At 31.8% G+C, this 13038-nt stretch overlaps 1 long non-coding RNA gene across 1 annotated transcript; it reads left to right on the forward strand.

Annotated features, from left to right (window-relative positions):
• The first annotated feature begins 597 nt into the window (after positions 1-597).
• On the forward strand, positions 598-3571 carry LOC109338731. The gene is made up of 3 exons (XR_002106583.1): positions 598-822; positions 927-1262; positions 3087-3571. It is a non-coding gene; the product is annotated as an uncharacterized LOC109338731 (long non-coding RNA).
• Positions 3572-13038: the final 9467 nt, after the last annotated feature.

Here is a 13038-nt window from a genome sequence, read left to right on the forward strand (position 1 = left end):
TACAGGTCCCACACAATTATTACTCTATTTATTATGAGAGTCCTATCTTATTTTTTTTACTAGGATTTATAAAAATATTTATAGAATGATATAATACTTTTCTTACTATGTGCTGAGAAATTAATACATGATATATGATCATAACCATTTAATTAAAAGTATTGATCATGAATGATCTAATAATATTTTCTTGCAATATATATATATTTGAGAAAAATATATGTATGAAGAGTATGTGAATTCTATACATTATGATTGTATTTCATTACTCAAGTCGAATTATTATTGTATTTCATTACAAATGAATAGTGGATAATATATTTTATATTATCAGTATATTACTCATTATTGTCTTGTATTATTTTTCTTTGAAAATCAATAATAATTAATATATAAATAGTAGATGATTTATTGATAATATAAAAAGATTATGTACAAATTAAATATATATATGAGGAAAAAAATATACATTGAGAGTATGTGGACTTTATACATTACTACTGTAAAATGTATATATTTCAGTCATTTAAAATAAATAAAAAAATACACGACATTCAATTTCCTCCATCAAAATCTACGTCAAACTCCAAACCAAAACCCAAACCTTAAGTAACCTTATCAAACCAACCCTTCATCGCAAACAAGCCCGACATAACATATTTATTATTTCTGTTTCCATTCATCATCACAACACTTCAATTATTTCCACATCTATTTCTCTGGCCAAAACATAATAGAACATCGCTTATCTCTAACTAAAACAAACAAACAAACAAAAAAACACGTGATCCTATCATCTACGTTACAACTAATTCCTTACATGTAATAAAGTTTCTTAAAACTCTCCAATTTCATTTTTCTTTATAACAATACCAATTTTCTCTCTTTATATATAATTTCTTTTTTCAATTATTTATTTTGATCAGAAATTATTTGTACGATGAGGATGGGACAAGAAGATGAACAATCTCGTATTTTATGCGAGTTATCGGCTCTGGTATACAACATGCTACGATCTCCGATGGACGGTGGTTCTCCTCATCGGAGTTTGCCGGAGATAACTCCGGCGGGGTTCGCTTCTTTGTTGTTGGGGATGTCGTTAGCGTTGATGGTGTGTGGATCGGTGACTTTCGTGATAGGGTTCATGTTGATGCCTTGGGTTATTGGTTTGGTTACGGTTTTGTATATCGCTGGTGTGCTTAATTCTATTTCTTCCTTTCTCTATTGGCTTTCTGGGCCCCGCAAGGATGTCCCTCTTCCTGGTAAACAATCAAAATTATCCATAGCTTCATGCTTTTTTATTAAATCCTTATCTTGATTATCGGAGAGGTAAGTTGTTATTCTTAATTTTACATTTAGAGGGCAAAAATGTCACATTATATCATGTTTTGTTTTTGTTTTTTACTTACTTCCCTCTTCCTCTAGTACCGGAGAGGGTTTGTGGCCTTAGATCCTACGAGGATGGGATTCTTTTCACCAAAAATGTCACATCATAAAATTTTTGTTTCTGTTTTTTTATGTGCTTCTCTATTCCTTGAGTACCGGAGAGGGTCCTTAGAGGATAAGGTTGTTATGGCCTTAGGATGAGGATGAGATTCTCTCCACTAACATTACTATGTTGTAGATTAGGTCTATATAGTTTAGGCATTCCGGTGCTTGAAACTTCTATTTAGTGGGGTTTGGGAGGGTATACTTAGGTAGGTAGTGATACACCACCAATAGATTGGATTTGAATCTATTGTGCCTAGATTGTAAGGCGAAGTACAAATACATAGTTATCGACAATTTTTATTTTGCATTTGTTATGGGCTATATAGGATTGATACTTCAAAATGATTGCTACACATGTATTTGAGAATTCATATTGGATACTTCAATATTTTTCATCTATATATCTTTCAATTATTTTATGAATTTTGGGATTTATTGATATGAATGTTTGCCATATATTCAAACAAAATGACTTTCTGCTTTTGCTAACAGCAAAGAATCCAAATGACTTTTTTCCTGTTGCTTTAATACCAGCACAGCTTACATTCCAAATCTTGGAGGCTTTTCTAGTAGTTCTATTCTCCCCAATTTTCATTCTCCCCAATCTTTATCAATAAACATGATTTATGATAAAGCATTATGTCATTGTTTAATCTATGTAGCCGACCCCCTTAGTGGGGTAAAGGCTTGGTTGTTGTTGATGTATTTATGAAAATATTGCAAATGGCCTAATTAGTCCATGTAGGAGACCAACTAGTAGATAGAAAGCATGAAATAGAAAATGAAAGACTTTGGTTAAAGTTACACCTATACACATGTCAATCTTATCTAATTTAAATGTAAGATTGGAAGATATGCATTGCTGCAAGACTTTGATACCCTGTATTGCTAGTTGTGAAATTTGCAATATTCATTTTGCGGATAACAAGTTACAGATTAGTACTATTATTCTGACACTAAATTTGCTAGCAGTTTAGCAGGGAATTTGTGCTGTAGTTTTTTGGTGATGACTTTATGTTATCTTAGATTTTTTTTAAAGGGACATCATCTTTTGTTGAAACACTGTACTTCATCTCAAAAGATTTAGTTTCAATTACTATTCTGGGTGAGTAGAGTGGAAATTATGATAATGAGATAGATTAGATTTTATCTAGTCTTTGGATATGCAATATTAGTCTTTGTTTTAAAACAAGTAAGAATGTAAGTGAACAAATTTTACTCTTTCTTTTTGTATATTCGTAAAAGGAAATTATTGAGGCTGGAACATCATTATTGTTGCTTGATGCTGGCTACGTTGCCAAAATCTGGTTCTGCTTAGCTTTGATTCAAAACTCAAGCAAGCTATATGTGAAAGCTTCCCATTCGAAAAACAAATTATGTAGTAGTCTATATAGAAGGTTGGATCAAATCACATATTTGCATGGTTTTCAACATTGTGACGTAAATTTCATTATTAACCTATTTTGAGTTCATCATTTGTGGCTCTCATGTTGACTTCAATGTCTGCTTTTGCTTATGTCTTCTGCTGTATCACTATTTTTGATTGCATCATGTCATGCACTTGACAGCTTCATCACAAAACTTATGTGTTTCAGATTGGAAACTTTGGTGAAGAGATCAGCAATGGAATGAGCAATAGGGTGTTGGTTTTGTGCCTGTGTTCATGCAATCTATACAACAATCAAAATCACGGAGCTTCTCCTCTTATTAAAACCACAGGAGTCATGGATAACAAGCTTTTGTTAAAGTTACCCAATTTGTTTATATGGCTTCTCTTTTAATCTCACATAGTAAAATTCTGAAATCTGAAGTACTAAGGATTGAGGAGTTGGTCCAAGCTACTTTCTTCTTTCATCAAACATTTTATTTTTCTTCATTATTTGTAAAATTGGAATTACTATAAAAAGAAAAGGGAATAGTATTTGGCTCATGAGAGCAGGGTTGTGATGAATGAGGAAGAAGCAAAATTAGGATCAGATGGTTGGTATAGATAAAGCAACAAAATCATACACTTATAAGATGTTACTATTGTGACAGGTGTTGATGTGAATTGATGTTTATTTTTAGAAAGAAGTTATGCTATGCTTTTGTGAGGGACACTGGTACTAAACTAATTTGCACCTAAAATTAGTTCTTCCCTGCTTATAGAAGTTGCCATCTATAATTATAGGTTGTGCTTTATATTATCAAAACAATTGCAGGGTGTTTTGTTATAAAATTGTGCTGAACATAAATTGAGGCAAACTTGATTTTTGTAAACAAATATATTAGCAAATATAGATGAAACAGTTTTTATTAATAGAATCCTTTCAATAAAATATTACTAAAAAAAGTGTTGTATCAAATATAGATGCAGGAAAGGATTGCGGTTGTTCAGAACTTGCAAGATAAAGTTATAAACACACCTAAATTAAAAGGTAACATACAATTTTTTTTAAGGTTGGTATTTCTTGTGCTTTTACTCTAGTTACCATGTACATGGTACATATGGTTCACCTGAACAGAATTGGTAACCTTTTACATTAGTTTTAATTATGAGACTTATTTATGATGAACTAGATAAATGGTATGCGATAAAATGAATTTGGCGTGCCGTACCTAGGGTCCCTAAAGAGAATTATGCAAATATGTTTATGTTTTTACTTGCAATAATGAAGAGGGCTCTACTCGATCACTATGCTGCTGGCGCAAAGACCCAGAAAAACTACGATCTTCGTTGAGCTGGGACATTTGTCCAGTTTATTATACAAGAAAGATTCTTGTTTGCCCTTTCAAGGTTATTATGATTGAAAGGTACACATATCCAAGGACAGAATTGTACACAGCTGGAGTTGACCAAGATAAGGATGGTCTATGCCATTCATCTTCCTGGGAACCAAATTTCGGTACATTAGAGTTAATAACTTCAATTGACTATATGTATATAGCATGGATCCTCTCCATTATTGAAGAGAGTATTATTTACATAATACTTTTTTACTTTTTATATTGTTTTACACAATACTTCCTTCTCCATTATCCAAAAGAAATCTAGCTCATCACTCACTCCACCCCAAGAAGACAAGTAGAAGGAAAACAGATTATGCAAAAACCAGGATAAAAATAACTAGTGAAAGTGTTAATAAATATAAAATAATTTTCAAATCTTGTAGGGAAAAATTTTCCGACTCTACTTATAGAAATAAGATTATTTACATTTATATAGGGCAGGTGCTGATATTTTTTAGGCTTGATGTGAGGGAGGAATAGGAACTTTTATTTATCATAACAAAATAAATGAAATTTATATATGAAAATTTAAACAAAAATGAGAATCTGAGTAAATCCTAAAGGATAAATGATTATTTATTATAAAAATAAGTTAATTATTCAAATAATCTACATTAATATCTTAAAAAAGACTCCCATGAAAATTGTGAGAGCATTAAAAATAAAAACTGAAAATGAAAATTACTTATGTAAATAAAAAAATGGGTCCTATTAACTATGGGTCCTGCAACAAAGGTCATTTATAATATTGGAGAAACAAATACTTCAACAAAAAAGAACTTATGATATATTTATTCTTTTAATTATAATAAAATAATATTTTTAATATTGAAAACAAATGGATAAATAAGAATTCCCCACTACCGCTATCACCACCGGACCCTAATCTTACACCGCCCTTCACAAATTCCTAGCTCTTCATTTTATAATGATAACAAATAATTGTAAAAGTCCTAGTATAACATGGTATTGATCAAGTGTTCAACAAGAACATGACTATTTATGTAGCTTAATAAATAGGGAATTAGAGAATGATATTGGTGGTGTGAGACATGGCAATTGATTGAGGGTAAATGAAGTAAGTAACCAAAGAATAAAAGACAAGGGAAAAAAAGGAGCACCAACTAAAGAAAGAGACAAACAAAATTAAAGTAACCAGTTAGTATTTCTGTTTGTTATCTTGGTCAGTAGGATATAACAAGATCATAACGTGGCAGTATATTATAATCCAGCATGTTCTTACTAAAAATTCCATGTTTTTGTCAAAGTATTGTTCTAAACATGTTATTTTCTACTATAAGTTACGACGTTTTAATGGACAATATCATTTAGGTTAGGAGTGAACACTCTATATGAGTATAATATTATGTGGTTGAACCTCTAAATTTTCAAAAGTATCAATTAGTATATATATATATATATATAGACCCTTGAAAAATGTGATTATATTACCTTTATAATTAATAGAGTAAATTATACTAATATTTCTGAGTTTTATTACACAAATCAACCCTCCATTTTTTACACCTACAAAAAATACCTAATTTATATACATAAATTACACTCACTACCTCTGCATAGAAATAAGTATGATATTTTAAACAAAAAAAGGTGTTAAGTGCAATTAAGTTAAAAAAAATATAGTCGAAACTCAAAACAAGTCCAAATAATATACAAATCAATACATTTTCATTATTTTTTTGTTCATTACAATATAGTATAAGAGTGATTTAAACAATATCCCCTTAAAATTATTGATGCATTTTGTACCAAAAAATAATGAAAATATATTGATTTGTATACTATTTGGACTTGTATCAATAATATGTCATATTTTGTTTAACTAAATTACATTTATTATCACTTATTGTTTAAAATATCACACTTATTTCTGATGCAAGGGTATTCAATGTAATATATGTATATAAATTAGAGAATTTTTGTAGGTGTAAAAAATAGAGGGGTGATTTAAGTAATTTGATTAAAACTCGGGAGATGTGAGTGTAGATTACTCTAATTAATATTTTTTGCCTGAATACATAAAATGCACTAATGTTACTCATTTGCTATATTCTAATATATTTTGGATCACTTTGAATTATAAAATGGCTGCATGTTAGGTGTGAAAATTAACTTAATTCATAAGGCTAATATAAAACATTTTAATTATAAATACTTACAATCTAGCTGACGGTACATATAACTTAATTTTATCAATCTAGTTGCTAGGGATAGAGCTATTTTGGTAAAGTGTTAGTTGGACCAAGTTAACTCAACTTCACATGCATAGTCTACTAGACATATATGTGTATTATGTGAGTCATAACTCTGAATCTTCTGTATAAAGTTACTAGACATTGAATATTCGGGTTTGGTAAAGTTGATATCAGACCCCAAACCTGCCCCAAACCCAATAAATTCTTGTTTTCACATTATAAATGCTATATCACCTGATTTGTTTATGTCCGCAAGCCATGTTGCAAATTCAAGATATGATAAAGATTTAAAATATGTTGTTTTCTTAATTTATAATGTTGTAAAAAGAATATTCACTACACCAGATATCGTATTAAACAACGGTCATTCAACAATGCAATTTTGAACGATGCTGTTGAAAATGAGTCGGAAGAACATCAACAATGCATAATAAAGCAGACGTTGTCAATTTGTGTAACTTCAACAACGCATTCTTGACAACGCGCTGTCGAACATCAGTAACGTTAGCGCTGACTTGAATGATTTATTTTTAACAGCACATTTGATAGAAAGCGATGTTGATATGAATATATGCAACATCACATATTTAAGGAAGCGCTGTTGAAGATGACATAGTAACCGCGCTTGCTTAATTATGCGATGTTGATGTTTTACGACATTTTAAGCGTCTGGGAAATTAATGGTGGAGTAGTTATGCGTCTCTTCGTTTGTTGAAATATTAATGGTTGATTAGTTATGCGTTTCTTGGTTGTTGAAATATTAATGGTTGAGTGGTTATGCGTTTCTTGGTTGTTAAAATATTAATAGTTGAGTGGTTATACGTCTCTTTGTTTGTTGAAATATTAATGGTTGTTCATCTATAAATATTGTGGTTCACTCAATATTCTATTTCATCAGTAAGCTAAGAGCCTAAGAGTATGTGTTTCTATAAGAGTATGTTCATGTAGATAAGAGGAAGAAAACACAAAGTAGTAAAAAAGAGAGCAATACTGCAAAAAGAGTGAAAAAAAAGAAAAAACACCCAGATTTCTATAGAGGAGTCGAAGAAAAAATTGTGTTTCTGTTTCAGAATCATGTCAAGGAGGTCTTTAACAACTTTTGATTTTGCAAAATGACCCAGATTTCAGAAGGAAGGTGGCTGTCATACAAGATTTACATGAGATAAAAATTTAGTTTATCAATCTCTTTCATTTGCAATTAAAAGGAAAAAGGGATTAAGGAATTATTTAGTTCATTGAGCTCTTTCAATTTTCATTGATCTCTTTTAATTGAACCAAAATAAAAGGAAAAAGGGGATCAATGAATTATTTTTCTTCATCATCTGCAACAATTCCTTAAGTTCCTTGATTTCCTTCATGGCAAAAGAACCCAAAAAGGAAATCAATGAACTGTTATGAAAGATTTGTGTAGAAGAAAAAATGACTCATATCAATGAATTATTTAATTCATTCAGCTTTTTCATTTTTCAAAATGGTCTTAGATCAATGAAGTTTTGTATAAAGGAGTCGAGGAAAAAATTATTTCCTTCATTGAAATCATTTTCATTGTATTCTTCATCTGCCAAATCATTTAATTCATTATATTCGCATGTACCAAATCATTTAGTTCATTATAATGTATTTTGCCTATCTGAATGAATAATAAAACAATTATTTTAGATGTTAATTTATGTTTTTTTAATTATTTGGATGGTTATTCTGTTTAATACTTTTGCACAGTTCCTTTTTAATAAGCATAATAAACAAATTATCAATACTTAATAAATACAAAAACAAATTAACAAAATGTAATGTTTAATATTTTATCCAGTTTCGTATCAATAAACACAATTATATAATAATAATCTACTTCATGGCAACTGCATGTTAATTTACGTAAATTCACGTTGTATAAATATTTTCCAGTTATGTAAAATGTTAATTTAACAACGCATAACTACGAATACGCTGTTAATTTGGAAAATGAGTTCAGTTTAACAGCGCATAAATATGACTGCGCTGCCAACTAGATTCTATTCAACATCACATAATTCAGATAGCACTGTCAATTAGATTCTATTCAACAACACTACATCTCAGTAGCACTGTTATGTGTTAATGAAAATAAGTAGTAAACAGCTGGATACACAACAATAGTGCAATCCTTAATATGCACTGTTGAAGATGTTGATACAACAGTGCTACGTTAAATATGCGCTGTGGAAGAGGTCGTGTTCATAAAATGAGTAGTGTACAGTTGGATACACAATAACAGCGCAATCGTTAATATACGCTGTTGAAGATGTCAATACAACAGCGCTACCACTAATATGCCCTATTGAAGAGGTCAGTACAATATCGCTATCGTTAATATGCACTATTAAATGGTTACTACAGTTTAAATGGTTATTTGAAAAGAAATCCTCACACTCTCAGCAAACCCTCATACTCTCATAAATTGAAAAAACTTCATCAATGGCTTCCCAACGTGGCGATCATGTATCTCACAGTGGTGACGAAGCTTCACCGACTCCACAAGACAAGCAAACCGTTGATCAAAAACGAATTCCACGTGGAATGACTTCCATGAAGAATGTCATTCGGTCAAGAAGTAAGGATATGAAGATATAAGTTCAATGGAACTCTAAAGGCCAACCATTAAACTCGAAGGGTGGCAACGCATTGGTAAGCTACATTGGTGTTATTGTTAGGCAGAATGTGAAACTAACCTTCAACAAATCGAGTGATGTTGGAATGTCGTGAAAGAGTGAATTTGGAATGAAATAACAGTAAGTTTATTTTTTCAGTTTTTGTGTTTTCATGCAATGTACGTATATGCATGTGTTTGCATTCAATATATAATGTATATGTGTTTTTATTTCAGACAACTTTTGATGTTGGTGAGGAGCATAAGGATTATATCCTTAAATCGGTTGGCAAGGCTCTTCGACAATTCCGAACTGATGCCAAAAAATTAATCAGAGATGGTGATGACAATGTCAACCTAAAACCTCCAACTAAATATGCAAATATCGTTGATGAAGAGGATTGGAAGACTTTTGTCACCCTACGCACACAAGACGAGTCTTTCTTGGTAAAATCATATTCTTTGTATTGACTTTTGTATATATGCTTTTGTGTATGATTGTTGATATTAATGTTGTTTATTGTTTCAGAAATTAAGTAATGAAAACCGCAAGAGGGCATCCAAGCCTTTATATCCATACCGAGCTTCTCGATAGGGGTATAAAGGAATTGAGGAAATAATTGTAAGTATTGTTAATTTGTACATTATTGGTTATGTTTTGTATGCATATATATCTAATTACATTATTATTGGTTATGTTTTGTTAGTTGGAGAACAAAATCGATACACCTATGACTCCACATGAAGTAGAACTCGATGTTGTATGGATGGGTGCCCGTAAGAACAAGGATGGTGTCATCGACAATGAGGAAGTTTAAGAAGCGGCAAGACGTGTTGTTAGTGCTCATTTTTAATTATACTTAATTTCCATAATTTATCAAAATGTGATTAATTAACATTATGTGTTGTCAGGTTGCCCTAAAAGAAAAGGAGGCAAACCCGGATAGTCGCATAATACTTGGGGTTAGCTAGCGGACATTTGTACCCCATCCAAAGCGTGCAACCACAACCCAAATGAGCCAGGTTCAAAATCAACTTGATGACCTCTTGTAACGGTTCAACAAATTTGAGCAATCAATGAAGGCGAATGAAGCTGAGTGGCAACGACTAGCTAGTAATGCTGGAACTGTTGATTACGTTGAATTCAACAGCGCATTCTAAAAAAAACGCTTTTGCTTTCGTTGAATTCAACAGCGCATGAACAAAAAAATGCTGTTGAATACTTATCTCTCATTCATTCTCTTTTAGCTATACAACAACACATACGGTAAGAAGCACTGTCGATATGATCAAAATTATTTCCTCTGCACTTAATATCTTAACACAGTGCTTAATCGATTAATTGTTTGAATGTTATTTATTGACATTATTAATTGTTCTATATATTTAATTAATTGTCATTAATCGAATGTCATAATGTAATTACTAATTTGAATTTTATTAAAAAAGTGAATTAGTAAAAAAATTATTATATATTCCACAATGTTTCCTTAAGATTGCATTGTGAAACACTTACGTTCGTATTTGAATAGGGAGTTTTGCAGAGCGTTTCCTTTAGGTTGCGCTGTTGATTAGGTATCATTGACAACGTCTTTTTCATTATGCATTGTTGAAGATACTACCAGACCTTAAAAAATTAATATGTTCCCGCATTCTCACACATTCATTAGCAATCCCAACACTCATTTACTCAGCAGCGAAACATATTTACTCTCAAAATCGACCTCGAAAATCATTCAACCTCATCATCATTCACTCATTCAACAGCAAATATCATTCACTCATTCAACATGAAAATCATTCAACATCAATTTCGAAAATCCTTCACTTGTTTAACAATAAAATCATCATTCACGCATTCAACATCGAATTGAAAGTGAGTTTTTCTTATAGTTATTTGCCTTTTTAATTACATTATATTTAGCTTGTATTGAGTTATAAATATTTTCCTTATAAATGAGTGAAAGTGATTTCACTCATTTAACATGTATTGAGTTGGGGTTTCCTACTCATTTAGCTTACATTATGAGTTAGGGTTCCGATCATAATAATGCATTTGCTTGGCAAGCTTAATTCCAAGGTTTAGGGATTTATGCTCATTATATTTTATTGCTAATAGAAAATGGACCGATAATAGATGAGTGCCAATCGATTGACGAAGGAGTATGAAGAAGGAGTGAAATCATTTGTTAGGTTTGCAATTGAGAATACTGAAAACCCTAATAGAATTGTGTCCTTGCTTAAGATGTTGTTATTCAAACCGAATTACTCCAAATGAGTGAAAAGGTCATTTAGTGTGTCATGGTATTGATAAGTGCAAAAAGTATACACTTTTCACCATCATTTTATGGCACTTATCCTATGAAAATTGTAGAAAACCAACTTAAATTAACACTTTTTAGGTGAATTTTGCATGATTGAATAAATTAGTTCTTTATTAATTCTTGTCCAAGTTTTCTTTGAGTTTTGTAGGAAATTGAATATTAAAGAATAAATTCAAATATGGACAAGAATTCAAGCCAAAATTCAAGACAAAAGCTCTAAATGAATTGCTAAAAGTAATCAAGTTAAAGCATGGCATGCTATGTGCTTAATTTGGTTACTTAGCCTTGAAGGAAAGGTATCGTACTTCGTCTTGAAGAAACCTAAGTTAAAGTAGGCCAAGCAACTTGAAAAAAATCAAATGCTTACCTTAACTTAAAGAATACTTAAATAAAACAGCCCAAGAGATCCAAGCAACCAACAAAAATCAAGTAACAAACCAAAGAAAAAAAAAAGGTTGCTTTACCATGAAGAAATCAAGCACAAAGCTGTCCAGCCGAGCCAATCACCAGACCAAGTTGCTCAAGCAGGCAGCTTAGCGGACCTGCTTGACCGCTCAACCTAACACCACACAAGCTTGGCACGGTCAGTCAAAAGCCTGACACACGCCGAAGCTGCTCAAGCAGACAACTCAACATGCCACCTTTGTGCTCAGCGGTGAACCAGACACCTGACCAGGTCAGGAAGCACCAAGCCACGTCTCAGTCAGCATGGTCAAAGCTGCTCAAGCAGGCAGCTTAGCGGTTCCACATGTGTGCTCAGCGGTATGCACCCAGAATTATCTTAGCCATCAAGAAACCATGAAGTCATGCATGACCTCACTTAAAGTAGCCCACCATAGGCTTTTCAAGAGTAGATCACCATAGCTGACCCCATAGCTCACAACTAGCCTCGGTGAGTCAAGCTTAAGGAGGTGACCAAGCTACTTGACCAAGTGACCAAACCCATGCTGAAGGGTTTGGTCAGCTGCTGAGTGGTGCAAAGAAGCAGCTGAGCGCCCAACACCTTGGCCTATATAAAGGAATGCAATTCTCATTTGTAAACGTTGTACATACATTCTAAATTCTTCCTAGTTTATTCCTCTTCTTTCCTCCATATTTTCCTCTCATTTTAGGTAGTTTTTAGGCTAGTTTTAGAATAGTTTTTAGTTTATAATTCAAGAGGAGAAAGGAGAAGGCAAATGAGATGCAAAAATCCATTTTGTAATCTCATTTGGAACTTAAAGCATCCAATCCTTGGATGGATGGCTCATGCTCCTAACAATTTCATTTGAAAGTTGATTATGTATTTATTCTTCTTCTTTTATTCTAAATTTGAATTTTAATCATTCAAGTTGGTGCTTTGGCTAATTTTATTTTTTTGAGAAGTTCTTAATGTTCTTTTTAGATTGATAACCTAAAAACCGATTTCAAGTGATGAAAAATTACTTGTCTCAAACACTTAACAAATAAACTAAGAAGTAGTTGTACTACTTAGTTTATTTTCCAAGTTAAGCATGCTTTTCTTAAGATCTTATATTTATTACTACTTCAATATTAGAGTAGCCAAGATTAGGGTGTGACAACCTAGTCTCTTTGTGGACGTAATATTGTTTAGCAATAAATATAAGTGATC

This window comes from Lupinus angustifolius, unplaced genomic scaffold (genome assembly GCF_001865875.1).
Source record: "Lupinus angustifolius cultivar Tanjil unplaced genomic scaffold, LupAngTanjil_v1.0 Scaffold_39_160, whole genome shotgun sequence".
In the NCBI taxonomy this organism is placed as follows: domain Eukaryota; kingdom Viridiplantae; phylum Streptophyta; class Magnoliopsida; order Fabales; family Fabaceae; genus Lupinus; species Lupinus angustifolius.